The sequence below is a fragment of the Phalacrocorax carbo genome, chromosome 1 (assembly GCF_963921805.1).
Source record: "Phalacrocorax carbo chromosome 1, bPhaCar2.1, whole genome shotgun sequence".
Classification (NCBI taxonomy): Eukaryota; Metazoa; Chordata; class Aves; order Suliformes; family Phalacrocoracidae; genus Phalacrocorax; species Phalacrocorax carbo.
In genome coordinates, this window is record NC_087513.1 from 194,079,360 (window position 1) to 194,089,788 (window position 10,429).

Consider the following 10,429-nt stretch of genomic DNA (forward strand, 5'->3'; position numbering starts at 1 on the left):
TTCAAACAGAAGAACGATGCTGTTCACCAGGCCTCGGTATAGGAAGCTTAGGACAGATCCTGGTTGGTTTTTTTTTTTTCTTCTTAGACTGGATATTACCCACTCAGACGCTCGTAACTGATGACAAATAAATTTTCTGTGCTGAAGGGCTTTTTTGTTTCCCCAGGTCATCAGAGGAAAGTAGACACATTTCTTGTAACAAACATGCTTAATGAGATCCCTGTAACCTTGCGTCTTTGTTCTTGGTGCTTGATGGTGACAGAAGTAACCTAGAAGATTCAGCTGATCTTAACAGATGAGCAGCAAGAGCTTACCCAGCAGCCAGGCAGGGCCGGTGCCTTTCTCTTTGGGGTTAGCGTATTGGTAACAGCGCATGCTCAAGGCTGAGGAGGGCAGGTAATATGATTATAAATGCTAATTTCTGAGAAAAAGAACCGACGATACTGCTCTGCAGAGGCTGAGGGTGGCTGGGAGGTGTACCAAAGCCTCCACAGCTCTCCGGGACAGCCACGGTTTTCTCAGGAGCAGTTGGTACGTGTCTGTAAATCGGCTGAGCTTGCGCCTGTGTATTGGCCTGAAGTCGACACTTGTGCCTTCTAGAAGACTTTTGTAACAAAGAAACCCCTATTTCTGGATGGGAATAACTATAGTTAGGTAGAGTAATTCTTGAACAGAAGAGGAGCTTCTGAGACTTGTTGCTGGAAAGGACCTTCCCGTTCCCCAGCCGTGCTCCCCTGTGAGCTCCAGCAGTTAAGTAATCCTCTCGGCTGAAACTGCCTGATTCTCGGCACCAATAGGTCGGACTTGACTGCTGCAGGATTACCTGATCTGAGGTCAGTTATGGCTGGCACTTTTGCTTGAATCTGCCTCCCTGTGATCTGCAGAAGCTGGTGCTCGCTGAGGGGTGGTTAGTGGTGAAATGGTGACCGTGGAGGCAGTGGCTCCCTGCAAGGGAACTGGATGGCACTGCCATCGCTGTCAAAATGGAAAGGTTTCCTAGGGCTTTAACCTTCACATGAAGGCTTGATATAGAGGAAAAAAAGGCTTTTCCTATTCTAAACAAAACCAGATTGGTTTGGAGAGAATTTGAATGTTAATAAAGTGTTAGTTGTGTCTTGAATGCCAAATAGAGCCATACCGGTGTTTACGGTTGTTTATCTCAGTTGGGCCTGAAAGGAGCTGCAGTTGCAGCCACCGGCTTTCTAGGTTTGCTGTGTGATTTTAAACTGGTTTAACTAAACGTACAGACAGCGTTCATCCCTTCTGCCCTGCTTTCGATGATCGCACCAGCTCTAGCAAAAAGTTAAGCTTATTTCTGTGCAGGCGGGCAGGCCCCTAGATACCTGGAATAACAGGTATCAAGTGGCTGAAAAGATTTCTGCAGCTTTAATTAGGGTGATGCTGGCACTGCTGACGCTCAGCCCCTTTACAGCACCTTTTATCGGTGTAACAAGCCCAGCGTGAAGGAGAAAAGGCTGAGTAATAGCTGGGTTTAGGCTTGCTAGAAAGCGGGAAGATGGGTTTGAGTAACTGCCAGAAGAGGATCCGGGTGGACTGCAGCAGCAGCATAAAGTTCTCTGGGTGGGTGACAAGCTGAGCTTGAAAAAAACCTTTCCTAATTCTTGCTAGCCTAAGGGTTGAACCTGCTAGTTAGAATAAACTTTCCCATTCCGCCTTCCCAGCTATGCCTGACTGAAGATTAAAGGAATAAAGCCGATGTACTGCACTGGGTTATAATAAGTTATTCAACACCAAGCCTGTAACAGAGACGTGGCAAAATACAAAGATAGTATTTAATACAAGAGGTGATTAATTTTCACCATTTCCAGGCTCTGCCAGTAGTAGCTGACCAGCTACAGGCTTTCAGGACACAAACGTGCCGATGGTTTTATTAATAACAGTAAAATGCCAAGTATTTTCAAACCACGTTCCCTTGTTATATTCTCTAGCTTGCCATCATGCTGTGCTTGACTGCGGACTCCTGATCACATCTTTTTGGGGCTGCTTTAGAAGAAAATGTGACATTTTACTTGAGCAGGCTGTGAGAGACATTGTTTTAGCGCCGGAAATAGTGAAGGGACGTTTTACAAATGAGCCAGTCCAGTGCAGTGCCTAAATGGGGGTGTTTATCAACAAACTTTTCCCCAGACGTCACTACTGGATTGCACCCCACACCTGAAAAACACTTTGAGATGGTATTAATTTAGCCTAGAATAGGTTCGCTTTAAATTAACGCCATCCTTTATTCCAAAATAATGTACTTGTAGACAAGCTCTCAGACTTTCTTCCAATGTTTGAGTACAAAAAATAGGAAAAGTAAATCTCCGAGAGTTTTGTATCGTTTTGCAGAAGTTGTCTTATATTTTTATTTTGTATGTGCTGTGCCCCGCCTTTTCTTTTGACAGTACTTCAAGCAGGAAAACAAAGATGGATTTTTTTCCCCCAATGAATTTATTATTGAGAACGAAGGTCAGATGATTGCTCTTACAGCTGCTTTGTTCTGTTGAAAAATACAGCGTGGCTTCTGCTCCCAGAGCACCTAATTTTGAAATCCCTCTTGCTGGAGCGATTGCTATTAGAGGTGACCTGCGAGAGAGACAAGCCTTCCCTTTGCTACTTTATGATGGAATGAAAGACTTAAGCTATAAATTAGCTTAGTCTACCTGTTTGCTACATCAGAAGCTCAGGCCTTCCCTGCAGCAGGAGTGCTTGAGATCAAGCTAAGCGGTGAGACGGCGGAGCAGCGAGGAGAGAGCAAGGCAGGCAAGTGTGGGATTTTTAGCTGCACCTTTTAAAATCTTGCTTATATTGTTAAAATGCGTTTGACTTAAATGATGGGCATTTGGCACAAAGGAAGTTCATCCCGATGCTTCCATCAGCCTTTCATCTGTTAAAGTGGAGGGAGCTCAGATCACACGTTTCTGACCTCCCAAAAGTTCTCCAATAAAAACAGGAAAGACCAAACGCTACAGCCTGAGTGCCTGGAAGGGACCCAGCTCCCCGCACGCCTTACCAGCAGCAAGAGGTCACCATTTAAATGCTCTTTGCAAGATGCTGTTCAAAAAATTAGGCTTATCGAGGGGAAACCGAGGACGCCTGCTGTGATGCTTGGCGAGCGTGGCTGTTATCGAGACTAAAAACAACGTTTTTGAAGAAATGTCTGGGAAGAAATTCCAGCCGAGGCGTGACATCCCTGACACCCCGCTGCTCCTTCACAAACTGAACCGCAAGAAAGCAACGCGAGCAATGCCCTTCTGGGAATAAAGTCTCCGTCGCCAAAGTGCTGGGGGTGACCACACTCTTCCTCAGCCTGCCCGCGGGGAAAGTGCCCGTCCCCTAAACTAGCGCCAGACAGCGGTACTACAGGTGATGGAGGCTTGCAGCAGTGTGGGGGTACCTGTGGCAGCCAGGGGAGCCCCGGCAGCCCCCTCCTTGCTGTCGGCTCGCTCCTGGTGCCAGGGTTGGGTGTGAAAACTGCTGGGAGGAGGAACAGCGCTGAAAGGCTGGCAGGCTCCTGACCACGGCCGTGTGATGCAGAGTGTAAGTGGCGGGTCACCCCAGGGAGGGAGGCTTGAAATGGAGGTACAAGGGGAGCGGGGCGATGGGCTGCAGGTTGGCATCACAGGCACCAGCCCTGTGAAGACTCAGCTACGCAGTAAAAAGCAAAATCACGGCAGTCTTTTTATAAAAAAAACAAAACAACAAACTCTCAGATTTGCGTGGTGATGATTCCTAGAAGAGATAACTTGCAAAACGTGCATTAGTAAATGATTGAATAACAGTGACTCATGTTTTATCATCAGACTTGACTGTAGTGGTGCTTACGCTCGTTTTAGTTGTGCTGACACAGGTTTCTCCTGACACCTTCCAATAAGGAAGATGCCACAAACAAGCACTATATTGTAAAACTGATATTGGAAAACGCAGGAGAGGATTGATCACAGCCTGAGCCCCTCGGGGTGGGAGCAGCTTTAACAGCAGGTTTTGGGGAGAGGAGGGTTTGGTTTTGCTATACCAAGCCACCCATGACAAAATGCTGGTGGGTTTCTGCTCGTGGGGGCTGATGGGCACAGCACCTGCCTGGGACTGATGGCTTGTGCCAGAGTCTGCTCTGGGATGTGCGACCGGCTCCCAGCGGGAGGCTGCCAGCGAACCCACCTGCAACAGGGACCCTTCCTTGCACCAGCCCGGCCCGGCTGCAACTGAGCCTCCTTCCAACACCGATTCTTTTGAGGTGGAAGAAGGAAATTATCTTTTTTGGGGGAGCATTTGTACCAGATGTTTGGCGACATCGCTGCTGTTTCGGGCGCTGCACACTGCCTTTGTGCAGGAGCACCCGGGCTCTGCCTCCCTGCCTGTGCTCCGGGGGGCTGGAGTGAGTCCCCTCACCCTGGCTGCTGGGGGCTGGGTCCGTGCTCCCCACGTTGGACAGGAGGGTTGTCCTGCTGCCCCACCACCCCAGGCAATCAATGCCATTCCCATGGCACCGGGGTGCTCGGGGACACCCACCAAAGCATTCCTAATGCCAGGAGCAGCTCCCACCTTCCACAGACCCAAAATGGGGGGGAAAAACAATAATGTTGGTGCTGCCATAGCGTGCAGCATTCTTGGGATGTGCTACTGCCCAGGATCTGTGTCCCTGGTCCGCTGGCCTCGAAGCTCCTCTTTCAGTCCCCTGTTCCTACTGGCGTGGGTTTTTCTTTCCATCTGAATCATTTAACATGACTTTAGAGCACAATGGAGCTGTGATTTTTTTCGAAGCTGCCAGCCTGCAGGAAACAGAAGGTCTCTGAATAAAAGGGAGGCTCTTGTTACAACTTCCCTCTTATTTACTGTTCCCAGTAGCAGAGAAGTAAAAAGACAATGAATTAAATGGAGGATTAATCACGCGTAGCGCTGAAATAGGAACACGGAGACTGCAAGTCCCAGAGCACTGCTCCGAGCAATGGCTCGTACCTGCGGTGTACAGAAACCGCACAGCACCAAGATGTCTGGGGGTCTAATGAGCATGGGCAAAGGCAGAGGAGACTTGACGGGCGGCTTTTCAAAGGCAAACATGCAAAATGTGAACTTTACATGGACTTTTCTCTATCCAGCGCTCTCAAACTTGAGTTCAATTTGATATCCCCAGTGCTTAATCATCGGCCCACGACTTTTGCAGAGGAAACTCTATTTTTTTCCCCATTTTTCTGCATTAATTTTAAAACAACAAAAATTTTAACAGCTCCACCATCCCACAGAAGACTTTTAAAAATGCTTCAGAGAGAAACTACTGCGCCGCTCGGTGTGTAGCTTTGCTCCTAAAAGGAGTCGCGAGCACTAGGCTCGCAGCCTTTTTCTATTGTTTTGGGGTTTGGTATCTGATAGATTACTGTGTTCCTTATTTATTTTTATTTTTTTAATTAGACATTTACCCATATTTGATTTCCAGCTACAGATTTAGAGTATGCACGCCAGCCTTTGCAAAGGTGTTGAGCACCTGAAATAAATTGGTAATAAATTAACCTTGGCAGAGGCTGCGGCAGGGCCACCGCTTCAAGCAGGCTGTTTGCGTGAGGCAGATTATGCACATATGGCTTTGTGAAGGTCCTTAGTGAAGGAAAACATAGGAAAGCTATGCAAAAACAAGGATGTGTAACAGAATTCTCATTGCCTGAAATGTCTTTAATAAAACATTGGTTTGGTTTGTGTATCTGAATACCTGCACCTGCCACGTAAGTACGAATGATTTTTCTGGCCTTTGGATGCTGCACTGAATGCGAGGATTGAGACGAAATGGAGAGCATCACTGTAAAACGGGTAGGGAAGTTGCTCCCAATCCATATTCAAAAACTCGAACAAAACTCCAAACTGTTCCTTTTACAGTTCTCTTCAGAAAAAATACATGAAAGAGTTAATGAACATTTATTTGGGCCACCTGCAATAATAAAATGAAGTGACCTAAGTCTGAAAATACCACAATATGCCTGTAAGTGAATATAAAAAGCTGGAGCATGTGATACAAGTAAGGTAAAAAACGAACCCAACACGTTTGTGTTGGTACAAGACATGGAGGATTATACGAATGAAAGCCTAGATAGCCAAAGCTGTGGTGCTGCTTAACTAATCCCTGCTGTAACCCCAGTACGGAGCCTTTGCCTGGGCCTGGGACTGTCACTTCAGCCCTGCTGAAGGCTCCTCCTGGCCCTGCCTTCTCCCTGCCTGGCCCAGGGCGTTTTATAGCTTGCACGGCTGGGTTCGTTTCGCTTTCTCTTTCTGCTGTGCAGGATGGAGTTGCGGCTACCTCGGTCAATTATTTACACTGTTTGCATGGAAATAATAAAAAAATTATATGTATTATTTTTTAAATTAGAAGCTTTTTTTTAAATGCTACTTCTAAAGCCGTGCTGGTGCTGCACTAAATTAGTTGGTGGTATCCTTTTAAATGCCCTTTCTAAATACTTTTTAAGAGAAAGAGGCACTTGCATTAACCCCTCAGCTGCAGCTCCCATGCTTAAACTCGGCAAAGGGGACGCCAGCCCGAGACAGCCAGGTGCCCCCTGGCCAGGAGGAGAAGGGTGACCCCCACGGGTCCACAGCCCCGAGCCGCCGGGGGCTCACAGCCTCCAAGTGACTCATCTCCAGAAGCTCGATTTACCAGCGACTCCCTGGTGAGGAAGAAGAGGTGGGGAAGAGCTGCCTGGGGTCTCTGGTGATGGTACGAGTGCTCCCCAGATAGGTCCTTCATTGCTTGCCTTTGGTTTTATTTATTTTAGGGTAATTAGTAATAGAGAGCTCCTGAGCAACCCAAATTTGGATGGTCTTTGGAGATCCAGATAAAAACATTTGGGAGGAGCCTGGGTTTTTTCTCCTTCCACCCGCTACAGCAGACGTTGGAGGATCTCAAGTCAGGACGGGGGTTTGCCACCGTGCCCTGCTGGGCCCCCTCTCTGGCCACGCTGCTGTGGAACTGGGGAGACTGGTCCTGTCCCAGCGTCATCCCCCAAGGATGCACATAGTGACGGCCCCAGGAGGTCACGGGAGCTGCGTGGCCCTGGCTGGCCGGCCAAGCCACGTGCTGCCAACGCAGTTCTGCTAAAAGGATATTTTTCCCAAAAGCTGCAGTTCTCCAAGGCTCCATCGAGATGATTTACAGCCCAGAAAAACTATTTTCATCATGTGGTGGTGAATCGCTGTGTTAGGGAGGAGCCATGATTGCGATGTGAGGAGCCAACTCCAAGCGGGTGCTCTGGAGCGGGAGCTGCAAGACATTACCCAAACCGGTGGCACTGCCCGGGGTGGGTCACAGTGGGGTGTAAGTGAGACTGCGTGGAGTTTCTGCACTAAAAGCATGATGAAAGTCCCCCGGTTTCATATTTTGTTGCTGTAACTGAGCTGCCAGATTTAATATATTCCTTCTCCAGGGGCTGATGGAAACCACGGGGATGTTCGTGGTGCTGGATACTGAGGGAACTGCAAAGAAAAGACCATGCGAGACGACCCAGTCCCTGGGCCTTGGCCCACCGTGTCCCTGCTGTCCCCACGGCCCCATCGGCCCCATCATCCCCAGGTCCCTGTGGGTGGCAGGTGGGGACAGGGGCTCTTGGCATCCATGGGGCTCCTTTTGGAAGCCCAGGATGTGCCACCTGCCCACCACTGCTCATCCCAGGGTTATGATTTCGTGGCAGACTTGTGGCACCCCGCTGCTGGGAAATGCTGCTGGGTCCCATGGTTTTGGGCCTCCCGGACAGGCATCCCGGTGCTCCCACAGGCATTTTCCCAGGGGCCGCTTGGATTCACGAGAATCGGAAATGTTAAATGCACTTTTAATATGAACTGAAATACTTCTGTGAAATGCTAATAAAGAAAGTGTGCTGGATTTTTTCCCCCCCCTTCCCCCCAGCTTTCTAGTTTCAGCACGTTGCTAGCAGAAACTTGATAAATCTGCAGAAGAAGATTCCCGAAGTCTGTAGGGCTTTGCCTGCTTTCGGACCCGGTTGTGACTGCTTCAGCAAGTCCCCTGGAAGTTCATATAATTCCCATAATACAATAGATTTTAAAAAATAGATTATATCTTGTTATAAATTCTGAGGACCTGTCCCTGCTGGGCCCTCGCAGGCTTTAGTCTCTCTGCTGAGGCTGCTGGCATGCAGGATCCCCAGCCAGGATCCTTAAACCTCGCTGCCCAGGATGGAGAAGCCTTTCTAGAAGGGAAGGTGTGTGCTCAGAGCAAGCCCAGCCAGGCCGAGGAGTGCAGGGAAGAGGGGCGCAGGGTGCTGACCCCCGTCCCGGCTGGCCGGCACCCCGCGCCTCTCTCCTCCCGTGTCTGCTGGGATGTTGTGAGTAATGCGAGCTGTGCACGGCGACGACTCCCCGGCATTCCGGGTGTTTGATCCGAGGAAATCGCCAGTGAGCCAGGAAATGTCACGATTACATCACAGGCAGAACTTTTTAAAGCCTTGAAAATGAGCTTATTAAAAGCCCGTTTCTCTGCAGTGTGATCGCAGCTGCTTTTGTTTTTGCTTCGCATTTCAACTTTACAGGAACAGGCAGGCAAATTCCGCCCCCCCCCCCGCCCCCCCCCCCAGATATTGCTCTACTTTTCTCTCCCCTTGATTTACAGTGCTTTTTCTTGCCATGGCCTCAGCACTCATTGGGGCTGGAGGAGTGAATCCCCACTTCGCTGGGTCCCTCCTGAAGGGAAGATGTGTGGGATGCCCATGGGCCACATCCTGCAGCCGGTGCACCCCATCTCCCCAGCACCTGAAGCCCCCGGCCGAGTGCAGGCACCAAGCCCATGGGGATGCTCACTGGAGCCCAGCTCGCCTGCACTGGGAATGATGGAGGGGACACAGGAGTGAAGGCTCCAGCTCCTTCTATGCGTTTGCTCATGTTCCGGGTGGGCGCCCTGGGCAGCTACAAGGAGGTACCGAAACTTCATAGCAAAACTGCACCTCGTTATTGCACTCATTTTGCAATACTGTTAAGGAGCATCCAGCAGAGTATGAGACCCACATATGTTTAATTTTTTTTACAGTCTCTGTTTTGATATATGCTGGATGTGTTTTTATAAAACGAAGATTTATTGGAACCTGGAATTTTACAGCTTTAAGGTTCAATTGAGTCCAGATTGTAAGTTTCTCCTTTTGGAAGAGGAGGAGAAGGTTTAAAAGAGCCTGAAGAAGCGTGTTCCGCCTGTGGCACTCATGAAACTCTAGGCCAAAGCTGACACCTTTTCGCTTAACTTCTACTACAATGTCAAAGCAAAAATTTACCGCCGAATGTTATGTCTTCCATATGCGACGCCCTGCTGTAGATCATGGCAATTGTGTTGGGCTTCTTTCTTTTAAGTTATTATCTGTGCCATGAGAAAGGCAGGACTTGGTGCAGGATCCAAGGAGGAATGGCAAGTCAGCACAAACTCAAACCATGTATAATTAATGATAATGTGTCTTCACTTACAAACGTGCGCTTGCGCTCTTGATTTTTCTTGTAAAAGCACAGCGATGCCTTTGCTGCCTACAACGCTCAGGAAAGCAGCGTATTTTTAAAACATATTTAGAGCTGTAGGAGCATCTATTAAACACATTCCATGTATTTATATAACATTAAGCATAAACCAAAGTGTTTCCTAGGATGCTAAACACAGATCAGTAAAGAATAGCATCGGTTCAGAAGAAAACTCAGCTCCAGTTCTGCACCAGAGCAAACCTGAAGTTTGCTGTGGGGAATCTGCCCAGAGAGGTGCCTCATCCCCAGAAACACTCAAAGTCAGGTTGGACGGGGCTCTGAGAAGCCTGATCTAGCTGAAGATGTCCCTGCTCACTGCAGGTCATTGGAGTAGACGACTGGTAAAGGTCCCTTCCAACCCAAACTCTTCTGTGATTCTATGAAGTAACTCCATTACCTCGCGCCGAGTTACCTTGTCTTTGCATCAGGCCAGGGATGAGCAGGGCTGGGGATCCTTGTGCCGTGGGGTTTGAGTGAAAGAAGGTCTTACAGGGGCCTGCTCAGCGGCCTGCAGAAGCCGAAGCGTTCATCATCCACAAGCAACATGGCAAGAAAATAACGAAATGCCGTTTTCCTGCTTGGCTACCTGTGTCAAACAGCCTGAAGTGCTCTGGTAGGAAACGACCAGCATCTGAGGAAGCAGAGCCCAAGTCCAGCTCTCCGGTTACAAAGACATAAGTAAACAAGTTTATCACAAGCGATGAGGGCATCATGCCAGTTTCAGTTAAAATAATAAAATAAAAAAAAATAAAACCAACCCCAAACCAACAAATTATTACAGCACGAGGAAAGTCCTGAACGAAAATGATTGTTCATGCGAACACCAGAAATACATCTTGTCATAAACTCAGGCCTCCACATCTGCTTCACCACCAGAGGATTCTTTATAAACAGCCTCTTTAATTTTATCTAACAGCCTGTTCGCAGACATGCGGTCCAA